At 47.9% G+C, this 25,029-nt stretch overlaps 10 non-coding genes across 10 annotated transcripts; all 10 read right to left on the bottom strand.

The window, feature by feature from the left end:
- Nucleotides 1-6,439: 6,439 nt before the first annotated feature.
- LOC142680621 (U2 spliceosomal RNA) lies at nt 6,440-6,630 on the bottom strand. Its single transcript, XR_012853076.1, has one exon. It is a non-coding gene; the product is annotated as a U2 spliceosomal RNA (small nuclear RNA).
- A 7,543-nt stretch (nt 6,631-14,173) lies between these two features.
- On the bottom strand, nt 14,174-14,364 carry LOC142680799 (U2 spliceosomal RNA). The gene has a single exon (XR_012853221.1). It is a non-coding gene; the product is annotated as a U2 spliceosomal RNA (small nuclear RNA).
- A 1,139-nt stretch (nt 14,365-15,503) lies between these two features.
- Nucleotides 15,504-15,694, bottom strand: LOC142680622 (U2 spliceosomal RNA). The gene has a single exon (XR_012853077.1). It is a non-coding gene; the product is annotated as a U2 spliceosomal RNA (small nuclear RNA).
- Nucleotides 15,695-16,813: 1,119 nt separating this feature from the next.
- LOC142680941 (U2 spliceosomal RNA) lies at nt 16,814-17,004 on the bottom strand. Its single transcript, XR_012853337.1, has one exon. It is a non-coding gene; the product is annotated as a U2 spliceosomal RNA (small nuclear RNA).
- A 1,118-nt stretch (nt 17,005-18,122) lies between these two features.
- LOC142680405 (U2 spliceosomal RNA) lies at nt 18,123-18,313 on the bottom strand. The gene has a single exon (XR_012852899.1). It is a non-coding gene; the product is annotated as a U2 spliceosomal RNA (small nuclear RNA).
- Nucleotides 18,314-19,436: 1,123 nt separating this feature from the next.
- On the bottom strand, nt 19,437-19,627 carry LOC142680943 (U2 spliceosomal RNA). Its single transcript, XR_012853338.1, has one exon. It is a non-coding gene; the product is annotated as a U2 spliceosomal RNA (small nuclear RNA).
- Nucleotides 19,628-20,745: 1,118 nt separating this feature from the next.
- On the bottom strand, nt 20,746-20,936 carry LOC142680406 (U2 spliceosomal RNA). The gene has a single exon (XR_012852900.1). It is a non-coding gene; the product is annotated as a U2 spliceosomal RNA (small nuclear RNA).
- Nucleotides 20,937-22,074: 1,138 nt separating this feature from the next.
- On the bottom strand, nt 22,075-22,265 carry LOC142680624 (U2 spliceosomal RNA). Its single transcript, XR_012853078.1, has one exon. It is a non-coding gene; the product is annotated as a U2 spliceosomal RNA (small nuclear RNA).
- A 1,118-nt stretch (nt 22,266-23,383) lies between these two features.
- Nucleotides 23,384-23,574, bottom strand: LOC142680407 (U2 spliceosomal RNA). Its single transcript, XR_012852901.1, has one exon. It is a non-coding gene; the product is annotated as a U2 spliceosomal RNA (small nuclear RNA).
- A 1,128-nt stretch (nt 23,575-24,702) lies between these two features.
- LOC142680881 (U2 spliceosomal RNA) lies at nt 24,703-24,893 on the bottom strand. Its single transcript, XR_012853288.1, has one exon. It is a non-coding gene; the product is annotated as a U2 spliceosomal RNA (small nuclear RNA).
- Between the last annotated feature and the right edge of the window lie 136 nt (nt 24,894-25,029).

Below are 25,029 nucleotides of genomic sequence, written 5' to 3' on the forward strand. Positions count from 1 at the left end.
GTTTCTTCCACTGCAGCTTGAAGGTAAGAGGGCTTCCCGCTCCAAACCCCTGCCTTATATCTTCTTAACCACGCCCCTCTTACCCCTTGTTGACCAATCCTGGTCCTGGGCATTATTTTAAACCGTTCCATCCTTTCTTAACCCCTTGCAGTCCCTGACACTCTCCCTAGGCGCTTCAGTGTCTACAAGACTGCAAGGACCCATTATCCACTTTACCTGCCCAGGACCTTAACCATCCTTCCTTGAATTAACACACCAACACCTTCTTTATGGAAATGTGGAAGTGGCCACAGCTTTATTCTTATTTACAAACATCGGCATGAAGACATAAATATATTTATTTTTCTCTCTCTCTCCTCCTGAAATGCCGATGCTCCCTGTCTCCATCAGGCATGTAGGGTGCTACCTCCGTCTTCATCTGCCGTACTTTCCGCCAAGAAGGGGGAACTGAGAAACCTACTCAGTCCCCCGACCACCCCCACCAAGCAACGCCAACCCTCTCTCGGCACCATCCAAGAGATCCAATAGAAAGATATCAAGCCCGATATCATTCAGATGCACTCCATCCGGCGCCAGCAGATCAGCATTATCCCCCTCCAGGGATTGGTGTCGCAACCCAATCCCCCCTATAGAGCGAATGAACCGCGACACCCGCACATTGATTAGCCTGCGCACTCTCTCCAACGCTGCCATATTCCTCGCTCCTCTCCACACCGTGCGCGCCACTATTTCGGACCAAACTACTACGCAACGGGCGAACAGGTCCTGAAAACGCGCCAAATCAGTCCGTATAAATGACAATAACTCAGCCATTTTCACTTGGCCGATATCATTTCCACCCGCATGTATGATCAGGACAACAGGTCCATACGTGTGCCTTGTAACTGCCACTACTTCTGGCAGTAACTGCACCCACCGTAATCCCCGTACACCTCTCCAATGGACGTCGGCCTGTGAGAGGCCCAAATTCGGACCTAATGGCCTTCGACCCACTCGAACCGCTGCCCAGTGCACATACGAATGCCCCAAGATCCACACTTGGGGGCGCCGCGACCCTAACAAAGAAATTAAGCTACATTCCGGTCAAATGAAGATACAGGCAGGATTAACATAACACTCCATATAAAACAAAGAAGGAAAACAGGGATGGGGGGGGGGGGGGGGAAGGGGGAGACATTTTCTACTATGAAAACTTCCAGCTTACACACTCTTTAAAACCAAATCAGGTCGCACATATGACTTATAGCTATTAGAACGCCATCTACCCAGACTCATGATAGCCGCTGAATCCAAGCCCAAGGCATCTGCCTCAGTTGCCGCCCCTATCCTAAACGAATGTGTACCAAACTCACCCGGTGGCAAACCTAGGTACTTCAAACCAGCCTTAAAAATCGCCTCAAATTGAAAACGCGACATTGCGGATCCATCCTGATGGATCAAGAATTGAGACCCGGGCACTCGGACCAACACGAATTCCTGTACCCATTTTACCGGGCAATACTGCCCCCCAATCCTCCCAATCGACAACCAAGCCCCCCTCCCTACCATATCAGTCTTTGACCTCCGCACACAGACCCTGAGAGAATCTCCCAACGTTACTACATCCGATCCGAGAAGACCACCGCTTGCACTTACACTGTGCGGAACCAGCTCACTAACCCGTAATGCGGCAAAGAAAGCCAAAGAAAACGCCGCTCCGAACAAAGACACTTCATATTCATCCCGACACACAAAACATAAAACGGCTAGAAGCCGACCCAAAAGTGAAAAAGATACTGGCCGCCTCGTGTCCCTGGAACACGCCTCTTTTTTCCACCCTTTTAAAGACTGCCGAACTACAAATTCTTTTGTAACATCTCTGCATCCCCACAATTTTAACATAAAGGCCACCCCTGCTAAAAACTTGCTCGCTGTGGCCGCACTACCCCCTTCCTGACGTATTTGTACCAAACTTGCTAACGTGACGTCCAGGTGACAACCATCCTGTGATGGGAAGTTATTCCCCGCAATCTCCAACCACCGATCCCACGCTCTGCAATGACTCTTCCAAGTCGCCGGTACCACCGAACCCCTCAACAGCCTCATAAGTTGTCCTCGACCAGGGCCCATAAGTGAAGGGGGGGGGACACCCCTTCTGCCAAAGCTGCCGGGTGCAATTCCCGAAACCGAGACATCTGTGAACGAGACAAAGCATCAGCCATCACATTACGGACACCCGGAACATGTTTCGCACGAAACCACACATTCAAACGCAAACACTTCAAAACCAACCGTCTTAATAAAGCTAACACCGGCAATGAACTAGACGACAACCCGTTCACCGCATGCACCACCGCCATGTTGTCTGTCCAAAATACAATCCTCTTGTTAACCATCACGCTACCCCACAACTCTATTGCCACTATAATAGGAAACAATTCCAATAGCGTCAAATTACGTAAAACTCCCAAATCACTCCAATGCAAGGGCCAAGGGGATCTACACCAACTTCGGCCCAAAATTGCTCCAAAACCATCACTTCCGGCTGCATCCGTAAACAATTCCAAGTCTACATTAGACAACTCAGCTTCCTGACACACCGACCTCCCATTAAACGAACTCAAAAAAGAATGCCAGACAAACAAATCCTTCTTCATACAAGAAGTTACCCGGATAAAATGATTTGGCTTCGAGATACCTCTAGTGGCTAAAGACAAACGCCTAGAAAAAACACGACCCATTGGAATTATACGACAAGCAAACACCAGCAATCCCATTAACGATTGTAACTGTTTTAACGTCACTTTTTTCGACCCCATGACCTGGTCAACTTGCGACACTAGCCTTGCCAATTTATCATCGGGCAAGCGAAACATCATCCGCTCGCTATCTATTTCGATACCCAAAAATGACAAAACAGTAACAGGGCCTTCTGTTTTATCTTCAGAAATAGGTACACCGAAACGCGACATCACCTGTCGAAACACTCTCAGCAACGTGCTGCACAACCCAGAGCCCCCCGGGCCCACAAAAAGAAAATCATCCAGATAATGAATAACCGAGTCACAACCAGACTCCAAACGAACTACCCATTCTAAAAATGACGCAAACATCTCAAAGTAACTGCATGATATTGAACAACCCATGGGAAGGCACATATCCACGTAAAACCCTTTGTCTAAACAACAACCCAACAGGTGAAAACATTCCGGATGAACCGGCAACAAACGAAAGGCCGCTTCAATATCAGATTTAGCTAACAACGCCCCCTGTCCAGCCGCCTGTACCAGCCTTACTGCAACATCGAAAGACGTATACGAAACCGCCGCCTCCGCCCTAGAAATACCGTCGTTAACAGAACCACCGCGAGGAAAGGAAAGGTGATGAATCAGCCTAAACTTTCCTCGTTCCTTCTTTGGAACTAAACCAAGGGGGGAAACCCGCAGATTCGTATACGGCGGCTCACTGAATGGACCTGCCATTCTCCCCAATTCCACCTCTTTTGCCAATTTTAACCGCGCAATGCCCACATTCTCATTGATCGACTTCAAATTGTCAGCCAATGACAATGTCGCAGAATATTCAAAAGGAATCTCGAACCCAAACGAAAACCCGCTAGTGAGCACCTCTGCTTCCCGCCTCCTGTGGTACCGCTCTAACCATGGGCCCATCTCGAGCACGTTCACCGGCGTTCTCCGCTGCGCCGGAAGGAGGTGCCTTAACCGGCTGCTTACCTCTCCGGAAACACCGGAGCGCCGCATGAGCGCCCCCACAGATGGAGCATTCATGTCGGAATTTGCACGTGGCAAAGAAACGACAGTGGCCCTCGTTGTAGAGCCAACAGGAACCCGTGGGCCTAGCGGCCGCAACTCCAGGGGCGGGGCCCGGAGCTGCGGCCGCACTGGGAAAGGGGCGTTGTTGCCTACTCCCTTGCGCTAAAATAAGCTGCAACCACACGTCCGTTGCCTTTGTCGCCCAACTAATATCAGGCGACAAAGCCAAACGTCGCCGAAATTCTTCATCATATCGCCACCAGGCCGCACCACCGTGCAGCCTGTGGGCGCTGAAAATTGTGTCAAAATAGACAAACAACTCGGCCCCTTTCCCAGGATAGCGTTGGCAAATAACATGAGCCAGTGTAGCGTAACACTGTACCCAGTTGCCAAATGTTTTCGCTACTTTCGCTTTCCTATCCGAACCTCTCTCAAAGCCCCGCTCCTTGTCGACAGTCACCTGCTCCACCGAGACCAAGGACCAAATATCCACAAATTCATTCCTCCAAATCTTGTCCTTGACCTCAGCTGACAAATGAGTCCCGAGAGGAGCGACTCCACAAAACAATGAATCTCTAAACGTCAAACTAGCTAAAGCATTCTCTTTCTCAGACGGGGGCATAGCTCCCTCTGGTGGCACAGAGGGACACGACGTTCCCTCATTCACTTTCAACCCAGCCACCACGGCTTTTAAAACAGAAATCAAATCCGCACCCGCTGCATTAGGTTTATTAAGCCATGCGTCACCGCAGGCCGACTCACCGCTCCCAGAGGTCCCACCGACTCCAGAGGGTCCTTCAGCCACTTGCCGCGGCACTGGAACCACGGCCTGCACCTCCTCCACCGGCCCGGCGGGAGGTACAACCTGGGACAGCTGCTCCTGATCCACCGACAAGCGCTGCACCTCCCGGCGTCGACTGCGTCTCTGCGGCCGTGAGGATCTCCTCGACGACCTCCTCCATGATCCGGATGATGCGGACGTCGTCGCAGACGAGGAGGAGAAACCATCGCTGGAAGACGAGGAATACCGTCGACCACGCCTCTTCCCGTCACCTGACCTGCGACGTCCATGATGGCCGTGCCGGCGATGTCCACCAGCCCGGCGTTTACTCCCTCGCCTGGAACGCTCCCTTCTTGGACCTGCAGGAGAGAAAGATGACAAGGCAGGAGAAGGGCAAATAGAATCCAAAACACCCTCAATCCTATCTTTCCTAGCACACTCCCCCCCTGCCCCTGACCCATGCTGACAGGGGCCCGGGGGGGACCGGGGTGGAGAAGCGACAGGCACCGCAGAAGCCCCCGCCCCCTGGCTGGGCTGCTTGCTCACCGTCCGCCTCCCCGCACCCGCCGCCATCTTCTTTTTTCGTGCGCCGCCATCTTGTGTCCTGGCTGCACTGCGCCTGCCAGGACGTCCCGCCCCTGTTCCCCCCGCCGCCAATTCTGGCTGCGTAGAGAACAGCACGGGGAAAGATGGCGCCGACCCCGGCTGCACACAGGCCCCAGAAGCAAGTCCCAGCTCCTGTGAACATGCCGCATGGTAAGCGACCATGTCGGACCAGTCGCCTGAGTCCGCCATATTCACCCCACTGTCACGATAGTCGGCCGCTGCCTCCGCGCCCGCATCAGCAGCTCGAGGCGGGTTGTACCGTGCCGGTTTAACAGCCGCCCTCTTACCGCCATGGGGAAGGACGCCAGCGCGACGAGTGGACGGGGGGGAGGGGGGCACTATGTCGACCGACGAAGCACCCGTCGACATAGGCCTAGGGGACCTGCTGGGACCACCGCATGACTGTGCAGCAGTCACAGCACCCCTCATAGCAACAGGGCTAGGGCTCAGTCGAACCGGAGGGCGTGTAACGCGCTGCGGCCTACCTCGGGTAGCCGCTCCCGACTGTTCCGTGCCCCGCTCAGATCCTCGCTTCTCTCCTTCCTCCAACAGGGATTCCAGCCAGGCAGGTCCCTCCGACGCTACCCGCTGTGCCACCTTCCGCAATAGTTCTTCTGCCATCTTCTCAACGACCACGCTCTGAATCTCCACAGCAGCAGCAAAGGTGTTTCTTCCACTGCAGCTTGAAGGTAAGAGGGCTTCCCGCTCCAAACCCCTGCCTTATATCTTCTTAACCACGCCCCTCTTACCCCTTGTTGACCAATCCTGGTCCTGGGCATTATTTTAAACCGTTCCATCCTTTCTTAACCCCTTGCAGTCCCTGACACTCTCCCTAGGCGCTTCAGTGTCTACAAGGACCACAGTACATTCCATCACATCCATCTAGTGTACACAGGTAGGTCCATTGTGACGGGCGGGCTGGCTGCTTTAATGGCTGTTTGCTGTTCCCCTACTCCACTCCACTATTTGACTATGGTGCTGCATCAATCAGTGGCTGGCTCAGGTGCAGCTCTTTAACCTACCTAGGAGGGAGGGCGGAGAGAAGACAAGGAAGGTGAATGAGCTGTTCCAATGTGAAATGCCGGAAACACAGAAACACAGACGACACAAAACAAGAGGTGGCAATGTATTAATTAATTGCATTTAATAAATTAGCTCATTATCACACATGACTGTACAAATGCATTGTCCAACAGGTGTTGAAATAATGGGATTAAAAGGGGAGATCCCATCCGAAAGACAAAAACAATGGCAAACACAAAAAGCACTTTTGGAATCTGATTTTAGTAAACACATAAGGAAAGGGTGCACCGGTCCTGGAAATACTGCAATACCAGGTCAATGCGTGGAGTGGACAGAGCAAGCTCTATTTCCATCTCCCTGTTCTAAAAATCCATTTAATATATGGTCCCCAGATAGGGGACGTATCAGATATTAAACTGATAAGAACAGATACTACACTTGATCTTAGCCAAAAGGCCGAGAAGCGATAACCCGAACGGGCCGCGCGTTTTGCTTCTTTTGCTTGCACCACAATGCAGTGCTGAAAGAAGAGGAATCGACATAAAAACGCCTTCCTGGCAACGCCCAAATGCCCTCCTGCCGTGCAAACACTGGCAGCAGCAGCAGCAGCAGCAGCACCAGCGGCAGTAAGTGCATGCCCACTGCCACCCCTTCTCCTTTCACACCTTGTATCAGCTTTAATCCAGTCCAGTGCTGCCTGCTGAGCAGCACTGACCAACACTGCCTGGGCCCAGGCTTTTATCTCTGAGGCCCCATTATGATGTCAGAAAGCTGGCTCTGGCTCCTGAGGTCTCCACTATGACACGTGCAAAGTTCCGTCTGAACTTTATATAAGACGGTGCGGCTCAGTCAGTCACTCAGTGTTGCCTGAGAGGGCAACACTGTAACAGCCGGCCCCCAGGCTGTCTTTTTTTTGCACAGCTAGTTGCCTCCAGGAGGCCACAAGAGGGAGACAAGGGACTGCAAAATGGAAAATAGGCATCCACCAACTTTACAGACAACTTGTTCTCCTTGCTCCTACAACCTCCATCCTTGCACAGTTTGTTATTCTTCCAGGTAACATAGTAACAAATCCAAATTGCTGCTCTCTTTGTAGGCAAGCAAGGGTTTGTTGCAACTGCAATTCTTACTTCTTCTTGAAATGTAGGGACCACAGTACATTCCATCACATCCATCTAGTGTACACATGTAACCCAGCAAAAGGATTGTATGGCATTGAGAAATGGGAGGTTGTGGCCGGCCACTAGAGGGCGCTGTGAGGTTAGTACATCGACAGTGTTTAGTGTGTGGAGTGATATACAAGAGAGGTCTAGTAAGGAAGTGTCGGGGGAGAGGTCTGAGAAGCGCTGGACAGGAAGAGACAGAGACTGGACTGAGAGAGCTGTAGCAAGTAAGGAAGACATTGTGACTCAGATAACTGTAAAAGATAAAGAGCATTCTGGCCAGCAGCAGAGCATAAGTAATGTGAAGTATCAGACACGCATTTACTGGAGTTCCAAGTTAAGGAGATCCGGCCGAGTTAAGAGGAGAGTGTTTAGAGCAAGAAGCTGAAGACGCCATTTTTGAGCATAAGGTAACATAGAGCCATTAAGTGCCGGATCATCAGAGAGTGCATTGTATTACATTGCCGGACCTCAAAGATCACATTACACTAAACCTGGAAGCTAAGAGACTTTATTATCCTAAGGCACAAGATAAAGAGAACATATTTTAATCATTACGGATTATAAGAGACTGTGTTATATTGAAGTGCCGGATAAAAAGCAGAGACTGTATTGTTTACCGAGCACCAGTTATATTTTGCCTAGAGCTCAAGTTTTCACTGTTGTCATATTTTCTGCATGTTCAGTAAAGACAAAACGAATATAATCCCGGTGTCAGTAATTATTGTCCTTAAAGTCATATTACAACTTGGCGTAGTGCGGCAGGATGGATGCAGATACAATGGACGAGACAACATTATCATCCAGTGTGACCCATCCAATGATACCGGTGGGAGCCCTCTTAAATCATTTGCCAAAGTTTAATGGATCTGATCTATTGTTGGAAGATTGGAGTGAACGGCTGGAAGGAGCGGCACGGCTCTGTAATGTCGCTCCACATTTAAAAGTAGAATTGGCGCTAAGTACCTTAGAAGGAGAAGCTAGGAAAACCGTTTTGTTACAGCCAGCACGACATCGACAAACCTTCGAACAAATTCGGCAGCTATTAGATGATGTGTATGGGGATACGTCCTCTGAGGGCATGATAAGGAAGCGATTCTTTGCCCGCCAGCAGAAAGAAGAAGAGACACTGGCGCAGTTTGCAAATGGATTACAGGAAATAATGGCAATGTTGCAACGTAAAGAAGAACAATCAGCCGGGTCCTTTACCAATGTACACGTAGTATTGCGGGATCAGTTTGTAATAGGTCTCAAGAATCCACCGTTAAGGAGAACTCTGAAGGAAAAGTTAAAGAAAGAACCAGATATGACGATTCATCAATTATTGACGGAAGCTATCGCATTGGAAAAAGAGGAATCGGCCAGCACTGATACGGTGGTCAGGCAAGCAGAAATTGTAACCAAGAAGAACCCCGAAATGGAGGCAAGGATGGAGTCATTGGAAGGTGCCATGAGAGAGTTGAAAGCCGCTATTACTAATAAGCCTGACCCTGGAACTCCAGTTCGATACTCACAAGAGAGACAGTCGTTTGCGGATAGAAGGAATCAAGGTAGGAATGCTCCAGACCCTACCATCTGCTATAATTGTGGCCGAGCAGGACACATTGCTAGAAATTGCATGCGTTCTCACTATCAGAGCAATCGCAGGAATTTAAACTAGAACGACCTGTAGTTGAGGGGCAAACTACAGGAGAGTCCACGGATACATGCCCTGTGTTAGATGCTACAGATATAGTGGGGGAATGTCCCGTCGTTGTAGCAAAATTCAATGGCGTTGAGTTGTCATGTTTAATCGATACTGGATCTCAAGTGACCACTATGGATAAAGTTGTGTTTGAAACTTATTTCCCTTCCTTGTTATGTGAGAAGAGTGACACTTGGATAAGACTCAAGGCAGCTAATAGTTTACCTATCCCTATCCTGGGAGTTATACAAATGGACATTTCAATATGGAATCGTGATTTGAACAAAAAGGGGGTTATCATAGTAGAAAAAGCTATGGACTCTGACATTCCCGTGATTCTAGGAATGAATATATTGCGGGACTTAGATGGAGTAATGTCACAAGAGCTGGGCCCAAAATACTGGAAACAAATACCCACTCAACGACCTTCTCAAATGGCTTTACAGCGCACTTTAAAACATTGTCGCATTAATGGAGAACTGTTAAATTGGCCTGGAAGGGTAGGACTGGTTAAGATACCAGCCTCTCGAAGTATACAAGTACCAGCAGGCCATGAAATGTTGTTACCCTTGCCAGTGGGTACTAATAAAGTGTTAAAGGGCACCACTGTGTTAATTGAATCAGCTCTGCAGAAAGAAGGAGTAGCCGTGGCCCGGTCGATATGCAAGGTACAGGCTGGACAAGTATTATTACGAGTGGTTAATATCACGAAACAAAATGTAACCTTATTTCCCCGGGAACTAGTAGCTGAAGTGTTTCCGGTGAGGGAGGAACAAGTGGAAAGCCGTTCAGATTGGCAAGTGAGTTATCCTTGTGAAAGTGTAGCTGTGGTTACAGTGTGTCGAGCCACCACTCAAGCTAATGACACCATTGGGAGGCGATTACTGGAGCAAATACCTTTAGAAGGAACGGATTTGACTACCAGGCAAATAGATGAAGTGGCGGGAGTGTTAGGAGAGCACTCCAAGGCTTTTTCCAAGAATGAAGCAGACTTTGGGTTGACAACAACTTTAGAACATGAAATACATACGGGAAATGCTCACCCGGTACGAGAACGATACCGTACCATTCCGCCCGCTTTTTATCAAGAAGCCAAAGTGTTGCTAAAACGCATGCTAGACAGTCATGTTATCCGACCCAGTAAGAGTCCATGGGCTTCTCCCATAGTATTAGTAAAGAAGAAAGATGGAAGCTTGCGGTTCTGTGTAGATTACCGGCGATTGAATGCCTGCACCGTCAGAGATGCATACCCTTTACCACGAATAGAAGACTCTTTGCTGGCTTTGGGTAAGGCCAAATACTTCTCTACCCTGGATTTGGCCAGTGGGTACTGGCAAGTACCAGTTGCAGAAGAAGATCAAGAAAAGACTGCATTTATCACCCCTATGGGGTTATACGAATTTTTGAGAATGCCGTTCGGTCTAACCAATGCACCAGCTACATTTCAGCGCTTGATGGAAGTTTGTTTGGGAGATTTAAACTTTGAATGTTTGCTCATCTACCTAGATGACATCATTATCTTCTCAGCCACTTTCACAGAACATTTGGAAAGATTGAAAGTGATACTTACGCGTATCGAAGAACATGGTCTAAAACTAAAACCGGGCAAATGTCACTTGTTTAAAGAAAGAATTGAGTACCTGGGACACGTGGTTACTAGAGATGGTGTACAACCAATGGATGCCAAAGTACGAGCCGTGCAACAATGGCCGGTACCAAAGACAGTAACAGAGCTTAGAAGTTTCCTAGGACTGATTGGATATTACAGACGGTTCATACAGAATTTTGCTAAGGTGGCTGCTCCCCTATATGTGTTACTGAACGGAACCAAACCGGGAGTCGATCATAAGAGAAGTATCACTTGGGGAATAGAGGCTGAACAAGCCTTCCAAGAGTTAAAAAGACGACTAACTGGTGCTCCTGTCTTGGCGTATGCAGATTACTCTCTACCATTTGTTTTGTGTACCGATGGAAGTTTAAAAGGATTAGGAGCTGTTCTTTCTCAAGTGCAGAATGGACGGGAACGTGTCATTGCTTATGCCAGTCGGACGCTGAGAGATGGGGAAAAGAATCCGGACAACTATAGCTCATTCCGGTTGGAACTTTTGGCAGTCGTATGGGCGGTTACCGAGCGATTTGCAGATATCTTGCTGGGCGCAGAGTGTGTGTTATGGACTGACAATAATCCATTGGTTCATTTAGACTCGGCTAAATTGGGTGCTATGGAGCAACGTTGGCGAGCGCGACTTAGCAAATTTAAATTTACTGTAAAGTACCGCCCAGGACGAGCTAATGGGAATGCAGATGCCCTGTCCCGTAATCCAGTAGATTTGCCTGAAGGACTGACTGAAGAGGAGTTAGAGGAAACAGAGACTCCTAATTTCCTTGCCAATGAAGTACATGATCAGATGCCAGGTGAGAATATTCAAAGTGCTCCGGTGCATACTGTGGAGCCCATAAGAGAAACCATCGATCAATGGACTGCTGAAGAATGGAAGAAACAGCAGTTGCAAGATATTCAAATTCGGACTGTAAGAAGATGGGTGCTAGAGGGATACCGACCCAATCAACGAGAGCGATTGCGATTGTCTGGAGTGGGACAGAGAATATATCGCCAACGAGATAGATTGGCAGTAAAACAAGGGATATTGTACCGCCGAGTATTCCTACCGACCATGGAAGGACCCGTCTGGCAAGCTGTGTTGCCGGAGCGAGAGTTAGAAAGTACGGTTAAGTGGATGCATGAGAAAAAGGGGCATTATGGTCCTGAAAAGACTTTCCGTTGGTTGCAACAATTCTACTATCATCCTCTGCTGTTTGCAGTGGCACAGAAAGTGTGTCAGAACTGTAGAAATTGCACCCTGGCCAGAGCGGCTGAACAACAAGCTCCGGTGGGCCATATACAGACGCATTATCCATTACAGTTGGTCATGATGGACTATTTGACAGTAGATGAGTCTTTACAAGGGTACAGATATTTATTGGTTGTGATAGACCACTTCACCAAATTCACAGTGGCCGTACCTACCAGAGATCAAACGGCTGAATCTGCGGCACAGGGATTGTGGACTCATTTCATCTTACCCTATGGATGTCCTTCACAGCTTCACTCTGATCAAGGAGCTTGTTTTGAGGGGCGAGTAATAGAAGAATTATGCAGATTGTACCAGATTAAAAAGACCCGCACGACCCCGTATCACCCTCAAGGGAACGGGGCCTGTGAAAGGATGAATCGGACCATATTGCAGTTGTTGCGAACACTGGAAAAACAAAAAAAAGAGAGATGGCCTGACTACATTGCAGAATTAATCTGGATCTATAATAACACTGTACATGCCACTACTGGATATTCTCCTTTTCTGTTAATGTTCGGAAGAAATGGACGATGTCCCCTAAATTTAATGATGCCTATCCCGGAAGAACAAGAAGAGTGGATTCCGCAGACCTGGATGTGGGGTCATCGACGCAAGGTACAAGAAATGTATAATTTAGTGGCGCGGAGACTGGGGCCTCATGATCTTACAGTAAATCAGAAATTGAAGGAACTACCTTTGCAAGTGGGTGATAGAGTAATCGTGCGAAATCAGGGTGCAAGAAGAGCAGGAAAGCTGCAATGGAAGTGGGAAACCTTGGCGTATGAGGTGGTGCGTCAGCCCAATCCATATATTCCTGTATTTGTGATCAAGCCGGAGGGTAGTAGTGGCCCTTTGAAAACCGTACACAGAAATATGCTGAGACCCTGCACATTTATAAGTCGTGAACCAGAAGCAAACACTAGAGATCCTCCTGTTGCAAAACCCGTTCCCATAGATGAAGGTTGGTGGAGTCCGCCGGTTCAAGTACCAGAGAGACAAGAAAGTACCAGTGAAGTACAAGAAGAGAATGTTACTCCTGTGGAAGAAGAGTTGTCGCAGGTACGTCATTCTCAACGATCCAATTTTGGAAGACTTCCTTCTAGGTTTGAAGGATTTGTGACGCCACAGCAAGTTGCCGGGACGGCAACTAATAAACCTGGGGGAAAAGATGTAACCCAGCAAAAGGATTGTATGGCATTGAGAAATGGGAGGTTGTGGCCGGCCACTAGAGGGCGCTGTGAGGTTAGTACATCGACAGTGTTTAGTGTGTGGAGTGATATACAAGAGAGGTCTAGTAAGGAAGTGTCGGGGGAGAGGTCTGAGAAGCGCTGGACAGGAAGAGACAGAGACTGGACTGAGAGAGCTGTAGCAAGTAAGGAAGACATTGTGACTCAGATAACTGTAAAAGATAAAGAGCATTCTGGCCAGCAGCAGAGCATAAGTAATGTGAAGTATCAGACACGCATTTACTGGAGTTCCAAGTTAAGGAGATCCGGCCGAGTTAAGAGGAGAGTGTTTAGAGCAAGAAGCTGAAGACGCCATTTTTGAGCATAAGGTAACATAGAGCCATTAAGTGCCGGATCATCAGAGAGTGCATTGTATTACATTGCCGGACCTCAAAGATCACATTACACTAAACCTGGAAGCTAAGAGACTTTATTATCCTAAGGCACAAGATAAAGAGAACATATTTTAATCATTACGGATTATAAGAGACTGTGTTATATTGAAGTGCCGGATAAAAAGCAGAGACTGTATTGTTTACCGAGCACCAGTTATATTTTGCCTAGAGCTCAAGTTTTCACTGTTGTCATATTTTCTGCATGTTCAGTAAAGACAAAACGAATATAATCCCGGTGTCAGTAATTATTGTCCTTAAAGTCATATTACACACAGGTAGGTCCATTGTGACGGGCGGGCGGGCGGGCTGGCTGCTTTAATGGCTGTTTGCTGTTCCCCTACTCCACTCCACTATTTGACTATGGTGCTGCATCAATCAGTGGCTGGCTCAGGTGCAGCTCTTTAACCTACCTAGGAGGGAGGGCGGAGAGAAGACAAGGAAGGTGAATGAGCTGTTCCAATGTGAAATGCCGGAAACACAGAAACACAGACGACACAAAACAAGAGGTGGCAATGTATTAATTAATTGCATTTAATAAATTAGCTCATTATCACACATGACTGTACAAATGCATTGTCCAACAGGTGTTGAAATAATGGGATTAAAAGGGGAGATCCCATCCGAAAGACAAAAACAATGGCAAACACAAAAAGCACTTTTGGAATCTGATTTTAGTAAACACATAAGGAAAGGGTGCACCGGTCCTGGAAATACTGCAATACCAGGTCAATGCGTGGAGTGGACAGAGCAAGCTCTATTTCCATCTCCCTGTTCTAAAAATCCATTTAATATATGGTCCCCAGATAGGGGACATATCAGATATTAAACTGATAAGAACAGATACTACACTTGATCTTAGCCAAAAGGCAGAGAAGCGATAACCCGAACGCGCCGCGCGTTTTGCTTCTTTTGCTTGCACCACAATGCAGTGCTGAAAGAGGAGGAATCGACATAAAAACGCCTTCCTGGCAACGCCCAAATGCCCTCCTGCCGTGCAAACACTGGCAGCAGCAGCAGCAGCAGCAGCAGCAGCAGCAGCAGCAGTAAGTGCATGCCCACTGCCACCCCTTCTCCTTTCACACCTTGTATCAGCTTTAATCCAGTCCAGTGCTGCCTGCTGAGCAGCACTGACCAACACTGCCTGGGCCCAGGCTTTTATCTCTGAGGCCCCATTATGATGTCAGAAAGCTGGCTCTGGCTCCTGAGGTCTCCACTATGACACGTGCAAAGTTCCGTCTGAACTTTATATAAGACGGTGCGGCTCAGTCAGTCACTCAGTGTTGCCTGAGAGGGCAACACTGCAACAGCCGGCCCCCAGGCTGTCTTTTTTTTGCACAGCTAGTTGCCTCCAGGAGGCCACAAGAGGGAGACAAGGGACTGCAAAATGTAAAATAGGCATCCACCAACTTTACAGACAACTTGTTCTCCTTGCTCCTACAACCTCCATCCTTGCACAGTTTGTTATTCTTCCAGGTAACATAGTAACAAATCCAAATTTCTGCTCTCTTTGTAGGCAAGCAAGGGTTTGTTGCAACTGCAATTCTTACTTCTTCTTGAAATGTAGGGACCACAGTACATTCCATCACATCCATCTAGTGTACACAGGTAGGTCCATTGTGACGGGCGGGCGGGCGGGCTGGCTGCTTTAATGGCTGTTTGCTGTTCCCCTACTCCACTCCACTATTTGACTATGGTGCTGCATCAATCAGTGGCTGGCTCAGGTGCAGCTCTTTAACCTACCTAGGAGGGAGGGCGGAGAGAAGACAAGGAAGGTGAATGAGCTGTTCCAATGTGAAATGCCGGAAACACAGAAACACAGACGACACAAAACAAGAGGTGGCAATGTATTAATTAATTGCATTTAATAAATTAGCTCATTATCACACATGATTGTACAAATGCATTGTCCAACAGGTGTTGAAATAATGGGATTAAAAGGGGAGATCCCATCCGAAAGACAAAAACAATGGCAAACACAAAAAGCACTTTTGGAATCTGATTTTAGTAAACACATAAGGAAAGGGTGCACCGGTCCTGGAAATACTGCAATACCAGGTCAATGCGTGGAGTGGACAGAGCAAGCTCTATTTCCATCTCCCTGTTCTAAAAATCCATTTAATATATGGTCCCCAGATAGGGGACGTATCAGATATTAAACTGATAAGAACAGATACTACACTTGATCTTAGCCAAAAGGCCGAGAAGCGATAACCCGAACGTGCCGCGCGTTTTGCTTCTTTTGCTTGCACCACAATGCAGTGCTGAAAGAGGAGGAATCGACATAAAAACGCCTTCCTGGCAACGCCCAAATGCCCTCCTGCCGTGCAAACACTGGCAGCAGCAGCAGCAGCAGCAGTAAGTGCATGCCCACTGCCACCCCTTCTCCTTTCACACCTTGTATCAGCTTTAATCCAGTCCAGTGCTGCCTGCTGAGCAGCACTGACCAACACTGCCTGGGCCCAGGCTTTTATCTCTGAGGCCCCATTATGATGTCAGAAAGCTGGCTCTGGCTCCTGAGGTCTCCACTATGACACGTGCAAAGTTCCGTCTGAACTTTATATAAGACGGTGCGGCTCAGTCAGTCACTCAGTGTTGCCTGAGAGGGCAACACTGCAACAGCCGGCCCCCAGGCTGTCTTTTTTTTGCACAGCTAGTTGCCTCCAGGAGGCCACAAGAGGGAGACAAGGGACTGCAAAATGGAAAATAGGCATCCACCAACTTTACAGACAACTTGTTCTCCTTGCTCCTACAACCTCCATCCTTGCACAGTTTGTTATTCTTCCAGGTAACATAGTAACAAATCCAAATTGCTGCTCTCTTTGTAGGCAAGCAAGGGTTTGTTGCAACTGCAATTCTTACTTCTTCTTGAAATGTAGGGACCACAGTACATTCCATCACATCCATCTAGTGTACACAGGTAGGTCCATTGTGACGGGCGGGCGGGCGGGCTGGCTGCTTTAATGGCTGTTTGCTGTTCCCCTACTCCACTCCACTATTTGACTATGGTGCTGCATCAATCAGTGGCTGGCTCAGGTGCAGCTCTTTAACCTACCTAGGAGGGAGGGCGGAGAGAAGACAAGGAAGGTGAATGAGCTGTTCCAATGTGAAATGCCGGAAACACAGAAACACAGACGACACAAAACAAGAGGTGGCAATGTATTAATTAATTGCATTTAATAAATTAGCTCATTATCACACATGACTGTACAAATGCATTGTCCAACAGGTGTTGAAATAATGGGATTAAAAGGGGAGATCCCATCCGAAAGACAAAAACAATGGCAAACACAAAAAGCACTTTTGGAATCTGATTTTAGTAAACACATAAGGAAAGGGTACCGGTCGTGGAAATACTGCAATACCAGGTCAATGCGTGGAGTGGACAGAGCAAGCTCTATTTCCATCTCCCTGTTCTAAAAATCCATTTAATATATGGTCCCCAGATAGGGGACGTATCAGATATTAAACTGATAAGAACAGATACTACACTTGATCTTAGCCAAAAGGCCGAGAAGCGATAACCCGAACGTGCCGTGCGTTTTGCTTCTTTTGCTTGCACCACAATGCAGTGCTGAAAGAGGAGGAATAGACATAAAAACGCCTTCCTGGCAACGCCCAAATGCCCTCCTGCCGTGCACACACTGGCAGCAGCAGCAGCAGCAGTAAGTGCATGCCCACTGCCACCCCTTCTCCTTTCACACCTTGTATCAGCTTTAATCCAGTCCAGTGCTGCCTGCTGAGCAGCACTGACCAACACTGCCTGGGCCCAGGCTTTTATCTCTGAGGCCCCATTATGATGTCAGAAAGCTGGCTCTGGCTCCTGAGGTCTCCACTATGACACGTGCAAAGTTCCGTCTGAACTTTATATAAGACGGTGCGGCTCAGTCAGTCACTCAGTGTTGCCTGAGAGGGCAACACTGCAACAGCCGGCCCCCAGGCTGTCTTTTTTTTGCACAGCTAGTTGCCTCCAGGAGGCCACAAGAGGGAGACAAGGGACTGCAAAATGGAAAATAGGCATCCACCAACTTTACAGACAACTTGTTCTCCTTGCTCCTACAACCTCCATCCTTGCACAGTTTGTTATTCTTCCAGGTAACATAGTAACAAATCCAAATTGCTGCTCTCTTTGTAGGCAAGCAAGGGTTTGTTGCAACTGCAATTCTTACTTCTTCTTGAAATGTAGGGACCACAGTACATTCCATCACATCCATCTAGTGTACACAGGTAGGTCCATTGTGACGGGTGGGCGGGCGGGCTGGCTGCTTTAATGGCTGCTTGCTGTTCCCCTACTCCACTCCACTATTTGACTATGGTGCTGCATCAATCAGTGGCTGGCTCAGGTGCAGCTCTTTAACCTACCTAGGAGGGAGGGCGGAGAGAAGACAAGGAAGGTGAATGAGCTGTTCCAATGTGAAATGCCGGAAACACAGAAACACAGACGACACAAAACAAGAGGTGGCAATGTATTAATTAATTGCATTTAATAAATTAGCTCATTATCACACATGACTGTACAAATGCATTGTCCAACAGGTGTTGAAATAATGGGATTAAAAGGGGAGATCCCATCCGAAAGACAAAAACAATGGCAAACACAAAAAGCACTTTTGGAATCTGATTTTAGTAAACACATAAGGAAAGGGTGCACCGGTCCTGGAAATACTGCAATACCAGGTCAATGCGTGGAGTGGACAGAGCAAGCTCTATTTCCATCTCCCTGTTCTAAAAATCCATTTAATATATGGTCCCCAGATAGGGGACATATCAGATATTAAACTGATAAGAACAGATACTACACTTGATCTTAGCCAAAAGGCCGAGAAGCGATAACCCGAACGTGCCGCGCGTTTTGCTTCTTTTGCTTGCACCACAATGCAGTGCTGAAAGAGGAGGAATCGACATAAAAACGCCTTCCTGGCAACGCCCAAATGCCCTCCTGCCGTGCAAACACTGGCAGCAGCAGCAGCAGCAGCAGTAAGTGCATGCCCACTGCCACCCCTTCTCCTTTCACACCTTGTATCAGCTTTAATCCAGTCCAGTGCTGCCTGCTGAGCAGCACTGACCAACACTGCCTGGGCCCAGGCTTTTATCTCTGAGGCCCCATTATGATGTCAGAAAGCTGGCTCTGGCTCCTGAGGTCTCCACTATGACACGTGCAAAGTTCCGTCTGAACTTTATATAAGACGGTGCGGCTCAGTCAGTCACTCAGTGTTGCCTGAGAGGGCAACACTGCAACAGCCGGCCCCCAGGCTGTCTTTTTTTTGCACAGCTAGTTGCCTCCAGGAGGCCACAAGAGGGAGACAAGGGACTGCAAAATGGAAAATAGGCATCCACCAACTTTACAGACAACTTGTTCTCCTTGCTCCTACAACCTCCATCCTTGCACAGTTTGTTATTCTTCCAGGTAACATAGTAACAAATCCAAATTGCTGCTCTCTTTGTAGGCCAGCAAGGGTTTGTTGCAACTGCAATTCTTACTTCTTCTTGAAATGTAGGGACCACAGTACATTCCATCACATCTATCTAGTGTACACAGGTAGGTCCATTGTGACGGGCGGGCGGGCGGGCGGGCTGGCTGCTTTAATAGCTGTTTGCTGTTCCCCTACTCCACTCCACTATTTGACTATGGTGCTGCATCAATCAGTGGCTGGCTCAGGTGCAGCTCTTTAACCTACCTAGGAGGGAGGGCGGAGAGAAGACAAGGAAGGTGAATGAGCTGTTCCAATGTGAAATGCCGGAAACACAGAAACACAGACGACACAAAACAAGAGGTGGCAATGTATTAATTAATTGCATTTAATAAATTAGCTCATTATCACACATGACTGTACAAATGCATTGTCCAACAGGTGTTGAAATAATGGGATTAAAAGGGGAGATCCCATCCGAAAGACAAAAACAATGGCAAACACAAAAAGCACTTTTGGAATCTGATTTTAGTAAACACATAAGGAAAGGGTACCGGTCGTGGAAATACTGCAATACCAGGTCAATGCGTGGAGTGGACAGAGCAAGCTCTATTTCCATCTCCCTGTTCTAAAAATCCATTTAATATATGGTCCCCAGATAGGGGACGTATCAGATATTAAACTGATAAGAACAGATACTACACTTGATCTTAGCCAAAAGGCCGAGAAGCGATAACCCGAACGTGCCGTGCGTTTTGCTTCTTTTGCTTGCACCACAATGCAGTGCTGAAAGAGGAGGAATAGACATAAAAACGCCTTCCTGGCAACGCCCAAATGCCCTCCTGCCGTGCACACACTGGCAGCAGCAGCAGCAGCAGTAAGTGCATGCCCACTGCCACCCCTTCTCCTTTCACACCTTGTATCAGCTTTAATCCAGTCCAGTGCTGCCTGCTGAGCAGCACTGACCAACACTGCCTGGGCCCAGGCTTTTATCTCTGAGGCCCCATTATGATGTCAGAAAGCTGGCTCTGGCTCCTGAGGTCTCCACTATGACACGTGCAAAGTTCCGTCTGAACTTTATATAAGACGGTGCGGCTCAGTCAGTCACTCAGTGTTGCCTGAGAGGGCAACACTGCAACAGCCGGCCCCCAGGCTGTCTTTTTTTTGCACAGCTAGTTGCCTCCAGGAGGCCACAAGAGGGAGACAAGGGACTGCAAAATGGAAAATAGGCATCCACCAACTTTACAGACAACTTGTTCTCCTTGCTCCTACAACCTCCATCCTTGCACAGTTTGTTATTCTTCCAGGTAACATAGTAACAAATCCAAATTGCTGCTCTCTTTGTAGGCAAGCAAGGGTTTGTTGCAACTGCAATTCTTACTTCTTCTTGAAATGTAGGGACCACAGTACATTCCATCACATCCATCTAGTGTACACAGGTAGGTCCATTGTGACGGGTGGGCGGGCGGGCTGGCTGCTTTAATGGCTGCTTGCTGTTCCCCTACTCCACTCCACTATTTGACTATGGTGCTGCATCAATCAGTGGCTGGCTCAGGTGCAGCTCTTTAACCTACCTAGGAGGGAGGGCGGAGAGAAGACAAGGAAGGTGAATGAGCTGTTCCAATGTGAAATGCCGGAAACACAGAAACACAGACGACACAAAACAAGAGGTGGCAATGTATTAATTAATTGCATTTAATAAATTAGCTCATTATCACACATGACTGTACAAATGCATTGTCCAACAGGTGTTGAAATAATGGGATTAAAAGGGGAGATCCCATCCGAAAGACAAAAACAATGGCAAACACAAAAAGCACTTTTGGAATCTGATTTTAGTAAACACATAAGGAAAGGGTGCACCGGTCCTGGAAATACTGCAATACCAGGTCAATGCGTGGAGTGGACAGAGCAAGCTCTATTTCCATCTCCCTGTTCTAAAAATCCATTTAATATATGGTCCCCAGATAGGGGACATATCAGATATTAAACTGATAAGAACAGATACTACACTTGATCTTAGCCAAAAGGCCGAGAAGCGATAACCCGAACGCGCCGCGCGTTTTGCTTCTTTTGCTTGCACCACAATGCAGTGCTGAAAGAGGAGGAATCGACATAAAAACGCCTTCCTGGCAACGCCCAAATGCCCTCCTGCCGTGCAAACACTGGCAGCAGCAGCAGCAGCAGCAGCAGCAGCAGTAAGTGCATGCCCACTGCCACCCCTTCTCCTTTCACACCTTGTATCAGCTTTAATCCAGTCCAGTGCTGCCTGCTGAGCAGCACTGACCAACACTGCCTGGGCCCAGGCTTTTATCTCTGAGGCCCCATTATGATGTCAGAAAGCTGGCTCTGGCTCCTGAGGTCTCCACTATGACACGTGCAAAGTTCCGTCTGAACTTTATATAAGACGGTGCGGCTCAGTCAGTCACTCAGTGTTGCCTGAGAGGGCAACACTGCAACAGCCGGCCCCCAGGCTGTCTTTTTTTTGCACAGCTAGTTGCCTCCAGGAGGCCACAAGAGGGAGACAAGGGACTGCAAAATGGAAAATAGGCATCCACCAACTTTACAGACAACTTGTTCTCCTTGCTCCTACAACCTCCATCCTTGCACAGTTTGTTATTCTTCCAGGTAACATAGTAACAAATCCAAATTTCTGCTCTCTTTGTAGGCAAGCAAGGGTTTGTTGCAACTGCAATTCTTACTTCTTCTTGAAATGTAGGGACCACAGTACATTCCATCACATCCATCTAGTGTACACAGGTAGGTCCATTGTGACGGGCGGGCGGGCGGGCGGGCGGGCTGGCTGCTTTAATGGCTGTTTGCTGTTCCCCTACTCCACTCCACTATTTGACTATGGTGCTGCATCAATCAGTGGCTGGCTCAGGTGCAGCTCTTTAACCTACCTAGGAGGGAGGGCGGAGAGAAGACAAGGAAGGTGAATGAGCTGTTCCAATGTGAAATGCCGGAAACACAGAAACACAGACGACACAAAACAAGAGGTGGCAATGTATTAATTAATTGCATTTAATAAATTAGCTCATTATCACACATGATTGTACAAATGCATTGTCCAACAGGTGTTGAAATAATGGGATTAAAAGGGGAGATCCCATCCGAAAGATAAAAACAATGGCAAACACAAAAAGCACTTTTGGAATCTGATTTTAGTAAACACATAAGGAAAGGGTGCACCGGTCCTGGAAATACTGCAATACCAGGTCAATGCGTGGAGTGGACAGAGCAAGCTCTATTTCCATCTCCCTGTTCTAAAAATCCATTTAATATATGGTCCCCAGATAGGGGACGTATCAGATATTAAACTGATAAGAACAGATACTACACTTGATCTTAGCCAAAAGGCCGAGAAGCGATAACCCGAACGTGCCGCGCGTTTTGCTTCTTTTGCTTGCACCACAATGCAGTGCTGAAAGAGGAGGAATCGACATAAAAACGCCTTCCTGGCAACGCCCAAATGCCCTCCTGCCGTGCAAACACTGGCAGCAGCAGCAGCAGCAGTAAGTGCATGCCCACTGCCACCCCTTCTCCTTTCACACCTTGTATCAGCTTTAATCCAGTCCAGTGCTGCCTGCTGAGCAGCACTGACCAACACTGCCTGGGCCCAGGCTTTTATCTCTGAGGCCCCATTATGATGTCAGAAAGCTGGCTCTGGCTCCTGAGGTCTCCACTATGACACGTGCAAAGTTCCGTCTGAACTTTATATAAGACGGTGCGGCTCAGTCAGTCACTCAGTGTTGCCTGAGAGGGCAACACTGCAACAGCCGGCCCCCAGGCTGTCTTTTTTTTGCACAGCTAGTTGCCTCCAGGAGGCCACAAGAGGGAGACAAGGGACTGCAAAATGGAAAATAGGCATCCACCAACTTTACAGACAACTTGTTCTCCTTGCTCCTACAACCTCCATCCTTGCACAGTTTGTTATTCTTCCAGGTAACATAGTAACAAATCCAAATTGCTGCTCTCTTTGTAGGCAAGCAAGGGTTTGTTGCAACTGAAGTTCTTACTTCTTCTAGAAATGTAGGGACCACAGTACATTCCATCACATCCATCTAGTGTACACAGGTAGGTCCATTGTGACGGGCGGGCGGGCGGGCTGGCTGCTTTAATGGCTGTTTGCTGTTCCCCTACTCCACTCCACTATTTGACTATGGTGCTGCATCAATCAGTGGCTGGCTCAGGTGCAGCTCTTTAACCTACCTAGGAGGGAGGGCGGAGAGAAGACAAGGAAGGTGAATGAGCTGTTCCAATGTGAAATGCCGGAAACACAGAAACACAGACGACACAAAACAAGAGGTGGCAATGTATTAATTAATTGCATTTAATAAATTAGCTCATTATCACACATGACTGTACAAATGCATTGTCCAACAGGTGTTGAAATAATGGGATTAAAAGGGGAGATCCCATCCGAAAGACAAAAACAATGGCAAACACAAAAAGCACTTTTGGAATCTGATTTTAGTAAACACATAAGGAAAGGGTGCACCGGTCCTGGAAATACTGCAATACCAGGTCAATGCGTGGAGTGGACAGAGCAAGCTCTATTTCCATCTCCCTGTTCTAAAAATCCATTTAATATATGGTCCCCAGATAGGGGACATATCAGATATTAAACTGATAAGAACAGATACTACACTTGATCTTAGCCAAAAGGCCGAGAAGCGATAACCCGAACGCGCCGCGCGTTTTGCTTCTTTTGCTTGCACCACAATGCAGTGCTGAAAGAGGAGGAATCGACATAAAAACGCCTTCCTGGCAACGCCCAAATGCCCTCCTGCCGTGCAAACACTGGCAGCAGCAGCAGCAGCAGCAGCAGTAAGTGCATGCCCACTGCCACCCCTTCTCCTTTCACACCTTGTATCAGCTTTAATCCAGTCCAGTGCTGCCTGCTGAGCAGCACTGACCAACACTGCCTGGGCCCAGGCTTTTATCTCTGAGGCCCCATTATGATGTCAGAAAGCTGGCTCTGGCTCCTGAGGTCTCCACTATGACACGTGCAAAGTTCCGTCTGAACTTTATATAAGACGGTGCGGCTCAGTCAGTCACTCAGTGTTGCCTGAGAGGGCAACACTGCAACAGCCGGCCCCCAGGCTGTCTTTTTTTTGCACAGCTAGTTGCCTCCAGGAGGCCACAAGAGGGAGACAAGGGACTGCAAAATGGAAAAAAAGCATCCACCAACTTTACAGACAACTTGTTCTCCTTGCTCCTACAACCTCCATCCTTGCACAGTTTGTTATTCTTCCAGGTAACATAGTAACAAATCCAAATTGCTCCTCTCTTTGTAGGCAAGCAAGGGTTTGTTGCAACTGCAATTCTTACTTCTTCTTGAAATGTAGGGACCACAGTACATTCCATCACATCCATCTAGTGTACACAGGTAGGTCCATTGTGACGGGCGGGCGGGCGGGCGGGCTGGCTGCTTTAATGGCTGTTTGTTGTTCCCCTACTCCACTCCACTATTTGACTATGGTGCTGCATCAATCAGTGGCTGGCTCAGGTGCAGCTCTTTAACCTACCTAGGAGGGAGGGCGGAGAGAAGACAAGGAAGGTGAATGAGCTGTTCCAATGTGAAATGCCGGAAACACAGAAACACAGACGACACAAAACAAGAGGTGGCAATGTATTAATTAATTGCATTTAATAAATTAGCTCATTATCACACATGACTGTACAAATGCATTGTCCAACAGGTGTTGAAATAATGGGATTAAAAGGGGAGATCCCATCCGAAAGACAAAAACAATGGCAAACACAAAAAGCACTTTTTGAATCTGATTTTAGTAAACACATAAGGAAAGGGTGCACCGGTCCTGGAAATACTGCAATACCAGGTGAATGCGTGGAGTGGACAGAGCAAGCTCTATTTCCATCTCCCTGTTCTAAAAATCCATTTAATATATGGTCCCCAGATAGGGGACGTATCAGATATTAAACTGATAAGAACAGATACTACACTTGATCTTAGCCAAAAGGCCGAGAAGCGATAACCCGAACGTGCCGCGCGTTTTGCTTATTTTGCTTGCACCACAATGCAGTGCTGAAAGAGGAGGAATCGACATAAAAACGCCTTCCTGGCAACGCCCAAATGCCCTCCTGCCGTGCAAACACTGGCAGCAGCAGC

Source organism: Rhinoderma darwinii, assembly GCF_050947455.1.
Source record: "Rhinoderma darwinii isolate aRhiDar2 chromosome 2 unlocalized genomic scaffold, aRhiDar2.hap1 SUPER_2_unloc_56, whole genome shotgun sequence".
In the NCBI taxonomy this organism is placed as follows: Eukaryota; Metazoa; Chordata; class Amphibia; order Anura; family Rhinodermatidae; genus Rhinoderma; species Rhinoderma darwinii.